At 34.9% G+C, this 20,917-nt stretch overlaps 1 long non-coding RNA gene across 1 annotated transcript; it reads right to left on the bottom strand.

Annotated features, from left to right (window-relative positions):
- Positions 1 to 5,042: 5,042 nt before the first annotated feature.
- On the bottom strand, positions 5,043 to 18,954 carry LOC123641453. Its single transcript, XR_006736298.1, has 3 exons — positions 18,567 to 18,954; positions 5,890 to 5,939; positions 5,043 to 5,160 (listed from the first exon to the last, which is right to left on the bottom strand). It is a non-coding gene; the product is annotated as an uncharacterized LOC123641453 (long non-coding RNA).
- Positions 18,955 to 20,917: the final 1,963 nt, after the last annotated feature.

Genomic DNA, 20,917 nt, shown 5'->3' with positions numbered 1-20,917 from the left:
AGCCATGGTAACTTCCACCAGAACAGGCAGCACATCTTTATATACTCCCCTGCGTGTAATATGGCCCTGAGAAAAAGGGAGTTTTCATTAATGATGAATTTAAGTCTTCAACAAATCTTCTAAATTATAATTATTAAGAATAAAAACCTTAAATCTTAGAAAAATGGTTTCTCCAGGTTATGAAATGAATCCCTTAAGAGCAAATACCTCTGATTCATTTTTTTTCTTCAAAGTACCTAGTACTGTGCCTAAAATGGAAATTTAATAAAAGTTTATATATTGACTCAGGATGCACAATAAGTAATAGAATAAAATGCTATTAAAGATGTGTGGAAGAGTTTGTAACTAAAACCATTCTAGGCCGGGCATGGTGGCTCATGCCTGTAATCCTAGCACTCTGGGAGGCCGAGGTGGGAGGATCACTCGAGGTTAGGAGTTCGAGATCAGCCTGAGCAAGAGCGAGACCCCGTCTCTACTAAAAAATAGAAAGAAATGATCTGGACAGCTAAAAATATACAGAAAAAATTAGCTGGGCATGGTGGCGCATGCCTGTAGTCCCAGCTACTTGGGAGGCTGAGGCAGAAGGATTGCTTGAGCCCAGGAGTTTGAGGTTGCTGTGAGCTGGGCTGATGTCATGGCACTCTAGCCTGGGCAATAGAGTGAAACTGTCTCAAAAAAAAAAAAAAAAAACTAAAACCATTCTATATTTTCAGGGAAATGTGTGTCTCAGTTTGCTCAGCTAAGCAGATCTATACCTGAATAATTACAGCTCAGCATCCACTATCCAAGAGAAAGTAATTAAAACTTTTGTTTATTTAGTGCATTATTATCTTAAACATTATCACAATATTTACATTTAATGAACAATATCACACAAAATCAATGATTCACCATCTCTAGTGAGCCACAATCACTCTAGAGAACTTGAAATCTGCTCAGGAGATTGAGATTTAATATTTCAGCACCAAATATTAGTAGTATCCATCCTCATGATGCAAAAAGAAAAGGTAAGTTTAATGTTGACCAGGAAAAGGGAATTATGATTTTGTTGGAACACTTTCATACTGATTTAACTTCACCAATAAAATAAGCACGAGTTGAATTTACAGCTGCCAGCAACTGACTCTTAACTAACTTAACTTGAATCCTCTTTTTTATATTGTAGCAATTGACATTGTAAAGACTACAGAAGATGAACCAATGCCTCAAATAGGCATTTTAATTTTTCATTTAAATCTAGTCACACTTTATGATCACCTTTTTATAAAAATATTACAAAATATTTAAATTATAGTTTCATTAATATTTTATTTTTTGGCTTCTCTGATAGAATTTATAGGCTCTCTAAAAGTTAGGGTATATATTTGTTCCACCAGAAAAATTTTTTTAAATATGATCATTTATTTGGTTTGATATTACTGTGTTTTAGAACATCAGAAAAATCTTTATTTCAAAGTTTTTATACCCAACATCTTTTCCTTTTCAGGGAAAATATTATTCTTTATAACAACATTGGTGTAACATGAAATAATTTGAGGAGGCATAGTACACTCACACTAATACCTAACTGTTGGCCTTTTAAGAAAGATTTTGCTTATTCTTAAAGAATGTCTAAAATGACAATTCTTGCTTGCACTGAATGCCTCCTAGATTGAACCCCTGTGCAACTCCATGTTGAGATTGTTCAGCCTATAGATTTCCCATCCTTTAATGTGTCCAGTATTAACCAGAGATACTGTTTAAACTTAATCCAGTTCATATCACTCCTCTGCTCAAAACAGTAGGAGTTTTCCATCTCACTCAGAATCAAGGTCAAAGTCTTTGTCATGCCCTACAAAAACCATGGAGCCTTGTTGCCCATTGCCTTTTCTGACCTCATTTCCTACCTCTCTTCCTTTGCCTAATTCCCTCCAGCATCCTGTTCCTTGAATATGCCTATCTCACTGTCATCTCAGGGCCTTTGCACTCATAATTGCCTCTTTCTGGAATGCTCTCCACCCAGATATCTGCAGTTTCTTTTTCATTTCCTTCAGGCTTCTGTTCAAGTGACATCCTCCCCGAAAGGTCTTCCCTGGCTACCACATAAACCACCAACACTCTCAATCATAATTCTTTTCCCCCTTCCCTGCTTTCTTTTACTCTATAGCATTTATTACTAAGCGATCCCATAATATGTTTACCTGTTTATTATTTATAATCTCCTCCTCTGCTAAAATATAAGTTCCTTGAAGCAAAGACTTTTGGCTTATTTTGTTCATTGCTATCCCTTCAGTACCTGTAAGAGTGCCTAAACATAGTTGAAACTCAGTAAATATTTGTTGGATGAATGAATTCATTGTTATAAATAAAACTACCTATTAATACTTATGAAACTCCATATAGCATGGCATTTCTCTCTGAAATTATTTTTCTACAAATTATAGCCACATTAAGATACCCCAGTTATCTGTCATTAAAGAATTAAGCCATCATGATGCAATAAAAGAGTACAAATGGAAGCCAACTTATCCTATATCTAAATATATAAATATTGCATGTTTAATATTTAAGGGTTATTAAACAAGCTAACAGTGTGAAAATATACCATGCCTTCCCGCCTTGGCAAATATGTCTCATTATGACAAAAGCTTCGGGCCAGATTTTTAGGAAATTGTTTTGAAATAATTGTTTGAAAATTCAGTTCCATATCTTTTTGCTTTTATTTGGGGGAGTGTGTAGGTGTAACTGTGTATTTGTTGTTTTTATCAAGAATTGACATTCTTCTTCAAAGTAAAAGTTTGAAGTGTATACTTTTTAAAGATGTTTTTATAATCTCATTTATGAAATCGGTAGCCAAGGTGGTCCTAACAGAACTAAATTTTGAGTACCTTTTCATGTTGACCTAATTGCCTTAGCTATTATTCACTGTCCAAGGAAAGTCCTTCAGATTTGAAACCAAACTGGGAACAGACACCAAGAGTACTTCAGTGTAATCTGGCAGGCTTCACTGCTCTTCTACTAAAATAACTTCAAAATGAGAAACACCAATGTATAAGTGAAAAGGAATGAAAGAAAGGTTTTAATTCATATGTAAGACAATTATTAGTTCCTTTGGGACATAACAAAATGTAGACAACATAACCCAACCCCGAAGGACCATATGATCCAGATGCAAAAACAAGATATAAAGAAATGAATAATTCACCCAACACCATAATTTCAGGACACCATGTAAATAAGGCATGACAATATGGCCCAAGCTGTAATCACAAATCTTGCAATAAATGTAAGAAGTACAACTCAGTGTGTCAACTTGAACAAGGAAGACAATAATAATAATAGAAACAATTATATACCATTTATTTTATGTCAGGCGTTTTTCTAAGTATTTTCATAACTGAACTCATGTAATTCTGAAAACAATCACATGAAAAAGGTATGGTAATTATCCTCAACTTATAGATGAGGAAAATGAGCCACGTTAAGTTCAAGTCACTTGCCCAAAGTGGTGAAGTCAGATTTTGAATTCAGGTAGTATGGCTCTAGAGTTCATACTCTTAACCAACTCTATATTGTCTTTGAGCTGAAAAAATTAACATAATTAAAATGGTAACGGTAGCTTAGTTGTACAAGGTGATTTATCGTGCACAAAACACAACTCTACTTTCATTACCTTAGTGCAAACTTACAACTACTCTGAGTTACACATGACCACGTTATTCCTATTTTACAGATAAGAATTTTTAAAGGTTTCAAAGATTTAGATAATGAAAGTCAAGAAAAACACATTCCACATGTGAGGGAAAAATAAAGAACGTGAATGGGATTAGTAATGGGGTTTCTGGTCCTAATTTCCTCAGGGCATCACTTGGACAGAACTCATGCATGGCTCCTAACCACAACTGATCGTTTTCAGAGCAGTTTATTATAAATCCACAACTAGAAAACATATATTCACAGGTGCTCACTCACGGTTGCACACATTTCCCTGATTGTGCAAGTGCACTGTCCTATGAATAAAACCATTCTTGTTAAACGAAACTCTTAAATTCTCAGATTGAAGGACTCCCTGAAGCAGTATGTATAGTTTATTCTTTTGGCTAAAATGGATTTTCCCTAAATAAAGGAAATGTCTACACCCATGAGGAAGTCAATTTTCTATCCAGATTAGCAGAGCTGATTACAACTTTTAATATGAGAATTTTCAAATTGCAAAGGTTTTAAGTGCCATTATTTAATAGCAATAACTAACATTGGTTCCATGCTTCCTTTATACCAGGCACTGTGTTAAGAATTTTAAATGTGTAATCTTATTCAGGACTCAGGACGATGTGAGATGAGAGACATTAGTTGTCCCTATTTAATAGATGAAGAAACTGAGTCTTAGACAAGTTAAATAATTTCACTGAGGTCACACACTAAGTACATATTAATATTATGGGCACTCAGAACTAAATCTGTCTGACCTTATCGGGGTCAGAATAGCCTGGGCTATTCTATTATTACTTAGAAAACTATTAATGTTTGAGGATATTTACAGCAAGGTGGAAAGATAACTAAAGAAATTCTAAATTCAAAGAATCAAAAAAATGAACAGTGAGCTCTTCTTGTAGTAACTAGAAAGTGGCTAATGTAACTATGCGGTGAGTCACTTCTGCTCCTTATGCAACTGTATTTAGTTAAATCATGTGAAATTGTCATTTGTTTTAGGTTACAAACAAATACCGTTAACTGTTCAACATTAATAGGAGTGGAATAAGGAGACCTGAGATACAGGTCAAAGATTGCAATGTTAAATTCAGCTGGGGATTATAAATTTGTGTTAAGATGGCTAGTCCAAGAGTCTGGAGTGATGAAAGTATTTCTGGTGGGAACTTGAGCTGCATTTGGCTTCAATATTCATTCCCCTATATGAAAAGTATCCTAAATTTATTCTGGGAGACCTGTTCTATTGGATATAGTCTGGTGGAGCAGTCTATCAAGATGTCTGCTCTCTTCCTAGGATAAAGATGGTACATGACACCAGCCAGACCAGTCACACATTTATTTAATAACAACATTGGAGCTGAGTCATGCCTTCACCTTTAAAAAAAAAAAAATGCATGCTTCTGCTGTAGTTATTCTAGTTCCTGTTCTTTTGTAGGTTGGTTCTTAGCTTCTCCTTCCGTTGCTTAAGCTCTCCTATAAACAGAACAATAGTTTTTTCTGATTAGAATTATTTTTAAAATTTAATTCCATTCATTTCTATTAAGTCAGTTTAGCTTTAGTTAATTCTAATTAACTAGAATCAATTCCTCTTGTTTACAGGCATGGAACCTTAACGGATAATTCATTTTAGCAAGATAGATGTTGTAGACTAAGGGTAATGGATGAGAATGAAAATCAGAGTAGGAAAGAGGAGGTGGGGAGAGGTGGTAACAAGAAAGTTTATGATACAAGCAGGTTTGAGATCATGTGTAACAGGTTAGAGAAAGACTTTAAAGGTGAATGTTAGCTAATATTATCAATATTCTAGTTTTTGTGTTGGGTGATAGGTTCTTGGGTGCTTATTTTATTTATAATAAATAAATAAATAAATAAATGCCACATGTTGACCAATGATGTAAAATGTGTCATGAAACAAGAATTATGAGCACCCTAATTTTGTGTAATTAATGTAAAAAATATTTTTTGGAGATAGAGAAACTTTAAAAAAATGTTAAATTAAAAAACCACTGGAAATAGGAATACAATTTGCTGTTGAACTAATCCCTTCAAGGGACTTGTTTTAGATAAAAAATTACAGCACCTAAAAGAGAAAAAGTTAAAAGGAGTTCATTCACCTCAAATGCTATTGGATAATATTCTAAATCCTAAAATAATTTAGCAGTGGAAACTTAAAAAATAAATACTGAATTAAATCATACTTACTGAATTTCCTTTCTGGCCTTTCTATTCTTCTAGGACATGATCCTTTAATTCTATAATGAAATGCATTTTAGCAATTATTTCAACAGGGTCACCATCAAAATTCTCAGGTTCTTCCCTTTATTTAATTAGTTTTAAACACAGTGGTATCCTTTTGGAAGCCTAACTTGCTATTTTATATTTAAAAAGGTGATATGCAAATAATAATTCTGACTGAAAGAAATAGCAAGGAGTGAGTGATCACTGTCTGAATAGACTCCAAGTCATGACAAATGTGAAATAAAATGACAAAGGCAGCCAAAGGGCAAATTTCTTCAGATGCTGTTGAGCATCAATCATAATTCCAATCAAGGTCTTAACTAAAATTCTAAGGAAAAATACTTTTAAGAAATACAATCTTGTATAAACTTTAAAAAACTGTCATTTTCTACCAAATATCAAGGCATGATAGTCACAGTCAGAATGGCTAGATCATAAATAGTACAAATGGTCAGTAAAGGAATAGAAATAATGTATACAGATTCTAAATTCCAATATGTTTTGTACACATTTTTACATATTTCTATGTAATTGCATGCAGGCAAATCAAATGTAAGATACATATCAAAGACTTAGATAAATCAAACTTTAAAGTATGAGCTTTTAATCTGACTCTCTCATTTCCTTATTTTAAGACAATATATGTGGCAAGAATGTATCTCTGTAGACTCTATAGTTTTGCTATTATTAATTCTGAGGTCCAGAACAGTTAAATAATTTTCTATTTCATACAACTAATTAGTGGCCAAACTCAAAATGGAACTGAGGTATCCTAACTAATAGTCTGATGCTGCTCTTCTGACAAATATTTATTAAACACCACCTGTATACCAAGAGGTGCAGGTACAAAAAGCAAGCAAGCAAAAAACAGTAACAAAACCCAGATACTATATAAATATCAAATGTTACTAAAATATTATTAAAATTTAGTAACTAAATGTTACTAAAATTGGGGAAAATGATAGAGAGTAGTTGAGTGGGAATAGGGTTTTCAGGGAAGGGTCTGAGAATTTAGGGCTGAGTCTGAATCATGAAGAGGAACCAACTGTGATAAAGTGTGTTGTGAGTGAGGAAAACGCCAAAGGCAAAGCCATGGCTCTCTCTCCACTGTTACATAAAGTGTGAAATAACATCCCAGTAGGACCTAATTTTTATCCCCATTTGATCCTAAAAGTCAAGTTCTTTCAATTATACCACATTGTTTACACTTGGTTTAGTTTCTCATGGAATCTCCCCAAAAGGGAGATATCGCATATATAATTAACATGTGTGCACATAATTTTAAGGGTTTTTTTTAGAATGCTTTCAAGCACATTATTTGATGTTCACAGTAACTCTATACAGTAACAAGGCAGTTTTATTCAGAGAAATCTATGGTAGAATGAAGTGAGCACTGGTTTTGAAATTAGGGTTCAAAACATGATCCTACCACTAATCACCTTTACTTCTTGAGCATGTAACTTAAAGCCTCTGAAACTAGGCTTCTTTATGGTCAAATAAAGATAAGTGTATCTTTTTTCATAGAGTGTTATAAGAATAACAATGATATTCTTCAAAATGGTAGTGGACTTATATCAGGTACATGAAAAGAAAGAATAATGGTTCTCAATAAAAGTAATTTTTAGTTAAGGAATGTTGAACCCTTCAAAAGTTTCAGCAGTATATTTAAGACATAGCAGAAGTGTGATAGACTTAAATCTTTGGCATTTAAGACTTTATCATTCTATTCCTTCCCTAACCATTTCCTAATTACATATGACTTAAAGAGTCTTTCTGCTATTGAAACATGATAATATTAATGATCTCAATCACTTCTAAATATTTGATAGTGATGGTTTGGGTTTGGCTTTTTTTTTTTGAGACAGAGTCTCACTTTGTTGCCTGGGCTAGGTGCCATGGCGTCAGCCTAGCTCACAGCAACCTCAAACTCCTGGGCTCAAGCAATCCTTCTGCCTCAGCCTCCCAAGTAGCTGGGACTACAGGCATGAACCACCATGCCCGGCTAATTTTTTCTATATATTTTTAGTTGTCCATATAATTTATTTCTATTTTTAGTAGAAATGAGGGCTCAGGCTTGCTCAGGCTGGTCTTGAACTCCTGAGCTCGAATGATCCACCCGCCTCAGCCTCTCAGAGTGCTAGGATTACAGGCGTGAGCCACCTCGCCTGGCCGGGTTTGGCTTTTTATTGAGTTAGTGGTGATGGTATTGGTAGTAGTTTCTTGGTTATTTGCCTTGGGGTTTTGTTTTCTTTCTCTTTGCTTCACATTGGGGTTGTATTATATGAGAATGGGAGAAATATGACATTAGTGAAGTAGTGGTGGTGTTTGGATTTTGTGCTAACTTACTCCTAGTTTAAAGGACTTATTCTTTAAAAGGCTAGGGAAGGCTAATATTTTATAAATAAGCTAGAATATATATGCCATTTTTATAAGTAAACTAGAATTCATATGTATGACAGTATTCCCTCTTCCGGTTTTTATGCAAGCTTTTTCACATTCATCCATATAATCCAACCACTTTCCCCATCACACTGATATCTGAGGGAAGAAAATTACTCTGTTTTTAAGACTTAGTCAGAGCTTTGAGTCCCTTCAATCCAGAAATATTTCAGTTGTTTCTTGAAACCTTCCCCCAAGTGAACTCAGATTTATGCAAGAATAATCACATATAGACAAAAAAAAATAGTTTTCAAAGATATAACCACACAAAAACTGCATATTTTGCCACACTTATCAAACAACAAGGTTTAGACTCTTCATCTGAAAATTACACTAGAAATTAGTTATAATCTGTCTTTGGTCTCTGCATCAAAAGGTCAACGTTGATCCTTTGAAGGTCAAAGCAGATGTGCAAGAGGAGAAGATCTAGATAAATGTCTAACCTTATGGAGTACCATGCAAGGATGCACCATAGTCCTTACAGTCCATTTCTAATCTAGTATTATTATATTCATGCTATGATGGAGAAACTAAGACAGAAAAGATAAGTTTATTTACCCAAGGATGCACAGAAAGACAAATCCTGACAGAATCTAGATTCTCTACAGAGGATCTTTCTACTGTTTAGGGTCTCTTCAATTTGTAGCATCTTAAAGATTTCATAGCAGTATCACACACATTAGCTCATACCCAACCCAGACTGAGTTTATTAAATTAGCAAATGATGAAAACAGGTGGCCAAATGCTGAATAGAATTAATTCAGCCAAACCCATATTCACCGCTTTCAGTTTATACAGCAATTTTTCTTCAAATCTCATAAATTCAGAACACAAATTCATTTGATAAGGTAAATAAGGAGATTGGGAAAGATCTGTAAGCACTGATTAGTTTTCCAAATACATAGCTGTAATAGGCAAAGTGCTTTCCTGCTTCCTTATTATGCTAGCTAACGCTTATCATTTCATACACATGTCAAACACTAATTGATGAAACTTTGAAAGAGGAAGAGCAAAAACAGCATCTCACTTTGAAATATCTTTGAGAACTGAAAATTAAAATGAACATAAAATAATCGGGGGTGGAAGGAAGCTCAACACTCTTCATTTCAAACCCAGAGCTCATAAAAGACACCTTCAAACCTCCCACCTGCTTGACAATTGGAGAAGAAAGACCAACATACTAATATGCTTTTTTGGTTAATCCTAACAAATTTGACGATAAGTGAGCATTTGTTTACTTGTTTTCATTCAATGATCTTATGTTTGCATCATTTTCCACATCATAAGCCCACCACTCAAAACAAGTTTGATGTGTATTTTAATAAAGCTAATTAGGCAGTAGGCAGTTTGGAAAGCTGCTCTGCATAGCACATTAGCAGTTAGGTAATTTCTCTGGGGAAGAGTGGGAGGAGCCCAGGGCCTTTTAAAATTACAGACAGATCATTGTTGTTACCATGTCTTTTTTCCTTAACAAAGTTAACTTCTTTAAATGCCACTGAGAAAAAGCTAGGGTCCTCTTGAAAATGAATGCTGATTACATCGTAATGAGCCTAGGATCATAGGTCCATGGCCAGACACTAAAGTATACTCCTGCCCAGCTGCCACAAATATGTTATCACGTGTAATGGAAAATTTGCCAAAGTATTAAGAGTTCAAGGTAAACCCTCACACCACGGAACACACAATTCAAGTCCACTCACAATTTCCACCTTCTCAATTGCTCAGTTCAAGCCTGAAGAATGCACCAATTTAAAGTAAATACCATTTTACTACTTTCAGTAACATATAATTACACAAAGGAATAACTGTCAAAATCTTAGGCAGGGGTTTTCATCTAGAAATCAGCCTTTTATTTATTGTCTGCATATGGATTTCGTAAAAATTGTTTAAAAACAATTTTCTTAAAGAGGCTAGTCTTTCTTTTCTCCCATTCCAACGTTTTAAAAAGTTGTGTAGTTACAAAAGAACCACAATTTCTAACAAGAAATGTAAAGATAAATTTCAAATAAATCCATGAAAAATTGTTACAAATTCTGAGCTAGTAAAAACCAAGGTTTTACTATAACAAAAACAAGATTCAGTTATTCTTTCATCAAATACTTATTAGACATTTAATATGTGCAAGATTTTTTTGTAAATGTATTCAATATGTTAGTGAATAAATAATAATCTCTAACCTCAGAGAGGGAGGTGCTAGGTGCAATGCAAATAAGGAAAATAAGGACAGGATACGGAAATCAGGACTGTTTGGGGTAGAACTGTAACTTCAGATGGTCAGGTCAGGGTATGCCTGATGGAAAAGGTGAGATCTGATCAAGGAAGTAAGGAGGGAAGGAATCATGATGGGTCAAGAAGTTCCCAGCAGAAGAAATGACAAGCTTGAGATCTCAAAAGTGGTTTGAAGAACAGCAAAGTGGTTAATGTGACTACAGCAGATTGGTCAAAAGGGAGAGTAGGAAGAGGTGAGGCCAGAGGCTGTGCAGGGCAGGGTTGGGGAAGGGCTGTGGGGATCAGGAAGGACTTGTAAAGACTGGTTTTCACTCTTAGTGAAATGGGGGGCCATTAGAGGTTTTCAGCAAAGGAGGGACATGCTCTGGCTTACTTTTGAAAGTATATTACTGGCTTCCGTGTGGAGAGTGGTCTACAGGGAGGCAGGGGTAGAAGTGGAGTGACTTAGTTGAATGCTATTATACTAATCCGGGTAAGAGATGATGCTGGCTTGGACCAGAAAAAGATGTAAAAAATGCAAGCTTTCCTGACACCCTCTTCAATCTCTTTTGAGCCTTAGATACTTTATTCTCCCTATATAACAAGATTTATTTTGCTGTATTATCATGTACCTTTTTATAATATTTCTCCATCAATAGACTGTGAGCACCTGAAAGACAAGGACTATTATTCTTTCTGCATTCTCAGAGGTTACACTCTGCCAAACATATGAAGGTGCTCTACATAACATTTGTTGAATAAACAAGTTAAAATAGTCTCAAAAAGAATGTATTTTTCATTTCAGAATAATTTTTAATATGTAATTGAGAGGTAAAAAATACAAGAGGTTGAAAGATTAATAAGCCAGCCAGAATTTCTGAGCTATGAGGTATTGTGTGTATTGTTCCACTGTGAAGTAGTTCACATTTAATGGTGATCTGTAGCTCATCAATAGTATCAAATCTTTTTTATCAAAATATAAGGAATTTTACATTCTTCTAATTTCAATATTAAAGAAAGAATTCCAAACTTTTCAAAATCCTAATTGGTGAAAAAGTTGACAACATTTTCAGAAATAATTACTTGGGAGAAAAACAAGTCTTAAAAGAAACCACAAGTCAGATAGAATGGAATTATTACATTAATGCTTATGGGTGTCTCTAAGCCTAGGAAAAGCTACATTAGCATAAGATTTCTAGACCTAGTTTGAAAAATGTTTTATGGCTCCCAAAGGGTAGTAACAATGATAAAACCTGCCATCAAAAATGACTAAAAGGATAAATTGTAAAAGAATGTCTTTTAATCATTTTTTAAATTTAAAAATATTAAGGGGGTACAAATGTTTTAGGTTACATGGAGTCCCAGCTAAAGGTGTGCCCATTACCCAGATAGTGTTCATAGTACCCATTAGGTAGGTTTTTATCCTTCCCCTCTGCCTCCTTCCCCCTGAATGATTTCCACAGAATTTTATTTCCCTCTATGCACATGTGTGCTCATCAGTTAGTTCCAATTTAATAGTGAATACATGTGGTGTTTATTTTTCCATTCTTGAGACATTTCACTTAGGAGAATGATCTCCAGTTCCATCCAGATTTTTGCAAAACGTATTAATTCATCTTTTTTTATGGCTGAGTATAGAACTCCATGGTGTACACATACCACATTTTATTAATTCACTAATGAATTGATGGGCACTTGGGTTGATTCCACATCTTTGCAATTGTGAATTGTGCTGCAATAAACATACGAGTGCACATGTCTTTTGGTGAAAAACCTTTTTTTCCTTTGGGTAAATACCCAATAGTGGGATTGCTGGATCAAATGGTAGGGTCTACTTTCAGTTCTTTGAGGAATCTCCATACAGTTTTCCATGGGGGTTGTATTAATTTGCAGTCCCACCAACAGTGTATAAGCATCCACACAAGCATCTACTGTTTATGGATTTTTTAATAAAATCCATTCTAGCTGGGGTAAAGTGATATCTCATTGTAGTTTTAATTTGCATTTCCCCGATGATTAGTGACATTGAGCATTTTTTCACATGTTTATTGGCTATTAGTCTATCTTCTTTTGAAAACCTGTCGCGCCCGCCTCGCCAGCAAGGATGACGCAGCAACAGGAGTTCTTCTAACAGTGCTTTATTGGGGATCCCTCTAAGCTTCAAGATGCGGAAGACCCTGAGCACAAGCTCTCACACAGTAATATACCCTCAGGGAAACAGGAAGTAACAGAGATAGGTCAAAGTCAATCACAAGCGGTCACCAATAGGCCAAGCCAGAAAACCTCATATGCATACTTATATAACAGATCTACAGACGTACTACGCATGCGCCACACTTGTTTACCTCAGCCAGGCCACCGGAAATCGGCGCCATCTTGCAATGGCGTCCGCGCTCCCCACAAAAACCTACTTTTTTATGGCGTTGTTTTTTGCCTTGCTGATTTGCTTGAGTTCTTTATAGGTTCTAATTATTAGCCCTTTACTGGATGCATAGCTTGCAAATATTTTCTCCCATTCTGTAGGTTATCTATTTGCTCTGTTGATTGTCTCCTTAGCTGTGCAGAAGCTATTTATTTTACTCAAATCTCATTTATTAATTTTTATTGTTGTCATCATTGCCATTGGGGTCGTTTTCATAAATTCGTTGCCTCGGCCAATATCTAGAAGACTTTTACCTACATTTTCCTCTAGAATTCTTAGGATTTGATTCCTTAGATCTAAATCTTTTATCCATCTTGAATTAATCTTTGTGAGTGGTGAGAGGTAGAGATCCTGTTTCATTCTTCTGCATTGTGGCTATACAGTTTCCCCAACACCATTTATTGAATAGGGCTTCTTTTCCCCAGTGTATATTGTTGTTTGCTTTGTCAAAGATCAGTTGATTGTAGGTAGATGGTTTTACATCTAGGTTCTCTGTTCTGTTTCATTGGTCTATGTTTTTATTTTTGTAACAATACCATGCTATTTTGGTTATAGCCTTGTAGTATAGTTTGAAGTCTGGTTATGTGATGCCACCAGATTTGTTCTTCTTGCTTAAGGATGCTTTGGCTATTCGGGCTCTTTTTGGGTTCCAAATGAAGTGTAGCATTATTTTTTCTAAATCTTTGAAGTATGACTTTGGTAATTTGATGGGGATTGCATTGAATTCATAAGTCTTTTAATATTTATTTATGTCTTTCACAGGAATGGGGAAAATCATTTATTTTCCTTTTAGAATAATTTATTTTTCCTCATGATAAAGTTAATATACACTTACTCTATACAATTGAAAATTTAAAACTGAGGAAAATCACATAACATTTTGTCAACAAAACTTGCTCTCTACTAACATTTTGGTATATTTTTAATCTTTTTTCAATGTAAAAAATGTGCATATTTCTTGTTTTACAAAATCACACTATCCAATCTTATGGCATGTACTTTTTGCTTTATTTTATCTAAGCATTTTTTCATACTATTCAAATTTTTTGAAAACATGTTTTAATGTATTTTGTTACCTTTTTCTATTGTTTTCAGTCAATCAAATACATATGGAGTACCTACTCTGTGCTAGACAGTATGTTAAGCACTAGAGAGAGACTCCTGGAGTACTTGCTTACGCAGAAAGCTTATATTCAACAAGTAGTACCAATGAAGTCTGATGATGCTACAGGATGCTATGGAAACACAGCAGGAGCACCTAACCTAGTCCAGGGAAATCAGGCTACTTTTAAGCTGAGACCTGCAGGTTAAGCAGTACACAATGTGTGTCAAGGGATTTGTAGGTTGTATTCCAGACAAACTGGATGTGCAAAGAGGTCTGTAGTCAAGAGAAACCATGTCTCATTCAAGTTATTGAAAGAAGTTTGTTGTGATAAGAAAGAAGAGCGCTTAGGAAAGGAAAACAAATGTTTAAAGCCTGAAAGGAAAAAAAAAAGGCTTTGTAAGAAGTTTAAGCTTCATCCCTGGTGAAACAGAAAGCCATTATAAGTTTTTTGGATGAGAAGAGATATTGTTAAATATATATCTTAAAACAACATTCTCCACTGATTAGGAGGCAGCACTGTCTGAAGGCAGGGAATAGAAAGCCAGTTACAAGAATTTGGACCAAAGACAGCACCCAGAGATGGAGAAAAGAGGACTAGTTGCAAGGATGAGGTCCACAGGAACTGATGCTTGGTTAGATGTGAAAAGTGAAAGGAGACAGTAGTGGATAAATTTCAGGTTTGGGCAACTGAGCAGATGAAATAGCTCAGTGGGAGAAAGATAGAGAGGATAAACACATTTGAGTTATAGAAGATGATAGACTGATTTGGGGATGTGTGAAACTTTAAGTTCTATGATATTTCCAAATTACAACATCAACTAGACAGCTTGCTATATAGATCTAGAACTCAGTAGAGGTCACTGAGCTGGACATATGGATTTGGGATTCTTCAGTATATGTATGATGATCATTCTATTCACCAACTTAAAAATGTACTCTCTATATAGTTTCTGTATCATAATTATATAAAGTTTTAAATAGTAAATGCAAAAGTGTAGTTAATTTGGGCATTAACTCAATACTTGAATTGTGTAATAGTTATTTGTTGCGTTACAGATTCAAGATGGTGAACATTAGAGGGCCTAATTTTTGCCAGATTACCAAAATTAGACAAATATTGAGAAAATGAAAAATTTAAGTAAACCCTGAAAGTTATTTCTTTTCAGAAGTATATTTTTTCTAGATTATAGCTTCAAATAAATATAAATAAATAAATAAAGCTTATAACATATTACAAGATGGTAAGTGATACAGAAAAAAAGGCAGAAAAGTGGATAAGGATTGGGGGTTGGAGGAGAGGGGGTTGCAATTTTGAGCAGGGTGATCAGGGAAGGCCTCACTGAAAAGAAGAATTTCAAGCAAAAGTTCAAGGTGGGGAGGGAGTGAGCCATGTATAATAGATGCCAGGGTTAGAGGTTTCTAGACAGAAGAAAGACCAAAGAAACCAGAGGAGCTGGAAGAGAGGGAGCAAAGGGGAACAGCGTGGAGGAAATAAGTTCAGGGAGGCAAAGTAGTGCTGTGAGGGAACAGTGGATGGCCTCAGAGACCATTCTAAGGACGCTGGATTTTAGTCTGAGTGGAATGGGAAACCCACTGTAGGGCTTATGCTTAATTAGTTTTAGTTTCAAAAAATAAATTTTAAAATACAAACTCATTTTAAACAAAAATAACTTTTATTTGCGTTATCTCTTCCCTTCCCAATATCCTAACATTTTTACTCTCAATTTAGCAATGGTGAGGGCAGTAAACATGATGTTGAAAGTTAAAGAAAAAGGAGAAATAATAAGAGTATATTTTTGTATCATGTTCAAAACTTATATTTAAAAATATACAGTGATTTTCCATAAGACAGAAAAATCAGTGACAGAGTTAAATAAGTCTATAGTTCAAATCATTTCTTTCTTGCCATAGAAATTTTTCAATAAAATAAAAGACGGCTTTGCCTAAGGATACACATTAACTGAGAAAATAGATGCGAGAGATGTGATATGCAAATTTGAAAGGTGACTTTTCAGGATCCTTTCCAGTCTTGTTTTCTGAATTAAACATCCAGATGATGAAGGGCCAGACAGCCAAAACCCTATAGAGCTGGAAAACCTAATAGCACTGCTTGTCTGTCTGTCCTGAATTCCAATAAAATAAAATAAAAAATCAAAACACATAAGAAGCAGAAGCATCAGGATGAAAGGCAGCTCCCCAGAGACAGAAGTGTCATTGCTATGTTTCTCACCTGTCCCTTAGTCAGCTAAAGGCCCAAACACTAACTGCTCCTTCAGTTACCCAGGTCTCCCTGTACAAGGAAAATATACATTGCACAAAGTGCTGGAAAAGCTAATTCCTGTTTTAAAGAAGAGGAAAAAGGTAGAGAAACTGAAGGACACAGAGGAAACAGAGTTCTTTATGTGTGTCCCAAAGAATACATGTATGCAAAGCAGAAATACACAGGGGAGAATCAAGTGAATAAACACAAATGAGTTTATTATTTGTGATGATATAAACATTCATATTTCTTTCGAGTTATAGATGCAGAAAACATTGCCTCCCAAGCTAGACAGCTGGAGCTTTTCCCCTGCAGATTTACACAGGCTCAATAACCCATCATTACTTCATCTCACAGTATGATCTGACCTTTACAGCTTTGCTTCTTTTATCATCTCCTATTCTCCAGTGTCTGGTTGCCTTTATTTTACAGTTCTACATCACACCAAACAGAATTCTTCTTGCATGCTATTAACCCCTTCTCTAGTTATATGCATAGCCTTGAAACTATGCATATTTTTAAAGGACATTTAAGAAATTGAGCCGTGACTGACTTAGTAATTACAGCATATCTTAAAGGAATGTGTGGGCTTCGTAGAGATTTTGTATGTCTCTAGAGACTTTCAGTACTATGGGCTTTTTTTCACACAGGAATAGATTTTTTTTTTAAATATTCAAGAAAAAAAAAAGAAAGAAAGAAAACACTGGACCAAGAGAGAGAATAGAAAAGAGACAAGCCCGTAACTAGTCATGATGTAGATGTGCCACAGAGAAGACCCTTAGCTATAGAAAATGTCTTTAATAATACTTATTCTTTTTTTTTTTTTTGATCCTTATTTCTGATGACTTGGGCTCTCATTTAGTGATAGTAGTAATGAAAAATAGCTAAAGAGGCTTTAGTTTTCTGCCTTCACATTTGGAACCCTTTATAATTTCTTCAATTCATCTTAATAAGCACCGATACCCTCCCAAAGCAAATAGGCTAGTATTTGTATTTTATTTTTCTCTGCTTACTCAAAATATTAATGTATATGCCTATAAAGACACAGTGAGTCCTGTCAGCTCTTGAGAAATTTCCTTTGGCTACAAATTAATGGGGCCCTACTTGGCATAAACTGTATAACGCACATCCTCTTCATCCATTCTGAGATTGGGGGGGAATTTTGAAACTGCAATAGCAGTGAGGAAGGGGGCATCCATTCCCACTTTTAAGCCTAGAATTGCAGTAGCACTCTGGGTGCATCATGAATGTGCCCGGCTCAGTCCAGTCAGTGCTTTCAGGATCTCCACAGCTCCCTATGCTTTCTCATTTACTCAAATTCCTCAGACATTTTTATAAAAGAAGGAAAATAGTTCCCAACACAACAGATTTTACCTGTGACAGACAAGTATCAGATAAGCTATATTGTCATTCCCTTAATTGTTTTTCTCAATCTCTTTTCATTTCTTAAAACTGTTGAAAAAACGTTTACTTTATTCTCAATGTTCTTTATTCTTTAAATGAGAACAGAGTATGACATAAAGGACTGAATGGATAAGATTATTTCAAGTACCATTGAAAACTACAGGAAATTTGGAAATGATGATCACTTGAGCACAGAGCCAGAGTAAAGAGGAATGAAATGCTAAACAAAGAAGGGGAAAAATACTGCACACACATTTTCATGGCTGAATTAGGTAACTGCTCAGGGAGATTTTGAAGAGAAAGTAAAAGCACTCTTCTCCCTCCTCTACTTTACAAAATGTCTTTATGATTATATGTCCACCATTTTGGGAATTCTAATAGATGTGTAAGATTCTTGTGAGCAAGAAAGAGAATTGTGATTATTAAAAGAGATGTCATTTAGTCTGTTTATAACAAAGTCCATTACCAGAGCCTTGGGAATAAAATAAGAACATTAGAGCATTTTCTGCCAGTTGCCAGCAGCAGATCAAGAGAATCTTGTCAAGGGCAATTACACTTATTGTTCACCCTCCAAAAAAAATCCCAAGTAATTTCCAGTAACAGACTTAAAACCAATTTTCCCTCCTTAGCCATTTAATATGATAAATTCAAAGACTTTCAGAATAAGAATGTACAAGAAGCCCTAATTGTTAAAACTGGATTTTCAGCAAAGCCTTTACATTTTCTCCAAACGCTCAATAGGATTAAATATTCATCAACTGAACCCAAGAAATGCCTGCAAACCCAGTGCCCTATATACTTACTTTATGGCTCCCGGAATATTTGCATTGCTAACAAGCTACTTATTGTATGAATGTTAGTTGGATTTGAAGTATCTGATATTCAGCAGCCATTCAGGAGAGCTCAAGCAGCACGCAAAAAGGCTGGCCACTCAATCCTGCATTTTGCACTGTGAAAGATTATATAAAAAGAGAAAATTAGGTCCATTGACTCATGCTGTCCTTGACGCAACCTTTGCTGTTGCTTACCTCTTACTTCCAGCAGGATCAGAGAAAGCAGCAAAGTGCAGACCTGGGACCACTAGAACAAACATCAGCTGAAAATTATTAATAAGTAGATGCGACATGTAGCAGGATCCACATAACTGTCTTTAACTCTGAATGCAGTGAACCGACAACATACATAAAATATAATAGGACACATTGCTGCCCCGTATTTACATGTTGCCCAACAGAATAGTGTCTATCTAACAAATAATTCATGTTCTAAAAGTTAATTAATAAACAATATTGTAAGTAAAGGTTGACACTCCAAACCAAGTCACAAATAAAGTTAAACAGGATAGAAATTTAATAGTTGTTTTCCAATGTAATTAACAGATTTTCCCCCAGCACTGACTATTATCTAACACTTTAATGCTGGAGCTTTATATCGTAACTGTTTAACTTTTTTTGAAATTAGTCTTTCAAAAATAGAAAGCATTCTTAAAACACCTGCCATGATTTACTCTTTTTATGACTTTGAGCTATTACTAGGAGCGTTCTCTTTGTGTTATGCTAATTTTTCAGATGGTGTAGGACATGGTGTTGTATGGGTACTGCCTACTCCTTTTGCTCACTGACCATTTCTCTCGAATTTGTAGTAAAACAAAGGTAGCTATGTAATCTCCACAGCAGAACTACAGTGAGTCCCTTTTAACAAAACTATTTAGTAAATTAAAGCCAGAGCTGCTTTTCCAAGTGATAGTCTTACCCTCTGAAAACATATCTCCTCTCTGTTGTTCTTAGTGACCTTTGCCTTCACAGCACTCCCTTAAAATATAACTGAATTTCAAATGCTTAAAAACATTATCTGAAACTCAGCAACAAATGAAAGAGATTACTGTGTGTTCTTTACACACGTAATGGGCTGGGCTTTCTATTGACTGAGGCATTTACAAATCTATAGAGGAGGAGGTTAATTTGTAGATTGTTCTAGTAGAGATGTGAGATAGTATAATGACACCCTCCCTGTCCCTTGCAAAAGATGTCGACATCCTAATAATCTCCATAATCTGTGAATATGTTATCTTACATGGAAAAAGAGATTTTGCTGAAGTGATATAAGTTAAGCATTTTGAGATGGGAAAATTATCCTAGATTATCCAAGTGGGCCCCATTTAATCACAGAGTTCTTGTCATCATGTCTTGATCTTCTGGAAGCTTCACATAATGTTGGCTTAAACAAAATGTAGGCATATAAAATGCTGATGTGTATATTTCATATTTTAATATATATTTGAAACCTCTGTAGGGTGCATTTCGGAGGCTCCAAATTTTAGTTTTTTAATACACATTTATATTTATATTTTTTATTTATATTCATGTTCATATTAAGTATTTTAGGGTGTTTGGGAGCAGCATTGTGCTTGGTAGGGAGTTGAAACCAGAGAAATAGTGGTTATAAAATTATCTTGCCGATGAATAGATGACTTATAACTTACTTGACATTAGCATAGTACATTCATATTCTTAAAAGAAATCCAGGTGTAGGCGGCTTTCTGTGTTTGACTCTTCATCTTTTTCTATAGTCTCTTAAGTCAAGGGTACATTTACAAGGACTTCAATTATTTCAGTTGTAAAGTAAGAAAACTGAAATAATTCCCAAAGTAATTTTCAGCTCTAAATCACCATACATCATTTTTACTTAGTCTTAACAACCCAAAAAGTAGAGAATTTAATGTTTTTATTCACCCACTAATTCATTTAACAATCACTTGTTTAGTGCCTACTATGTGCCACACCCTGTTCTAGGCACAGGCAATAGGTACCAGGAGCAGACTGTACTGTCATGAGTTTTAATGTTAGCGAGGTAGAAAAACAATAAACAAATACACAAAGTAATAACTGTAATGTCAAGTTGCACAATTGCTAATAAAAACATTTACCTGGATAAAGGGGGAGTAACAATCCACTCCAAAATGTCTTAAGAGTATCTTTTTATAATTAATAATTCTTAACCCATATTGTTGCTATTTTTCACTTGATATATCCTGAGATTTTTATTTATTCTTCGCGGTTATTCCAGTTCTTTGGCTGCTTGAATCTCTTTTTATATGGAGTTGCCACTTGAATTATTCTGAAATGTAATTAGTTCTATACCCTCTGAAGAACTA

Source organism: Lemur catta, chromosome 1 (assembly GCF_020740605.2).
Source record: "Lemur catta isolate mLemCat1 chromosome 1, mLemCat1.pri, whole genome shotgun sequence".
Taxonomy (NCBI): Eukaryota; Metazoa; Chordata; class Mammalia; order Primates; family Lemuridae; genus Lemur; species Lemur catta.
Note: the sequence above shows the minus strand (reverse complement) of the source record. Positions and strands in the feature narration are given on the sequence as shown.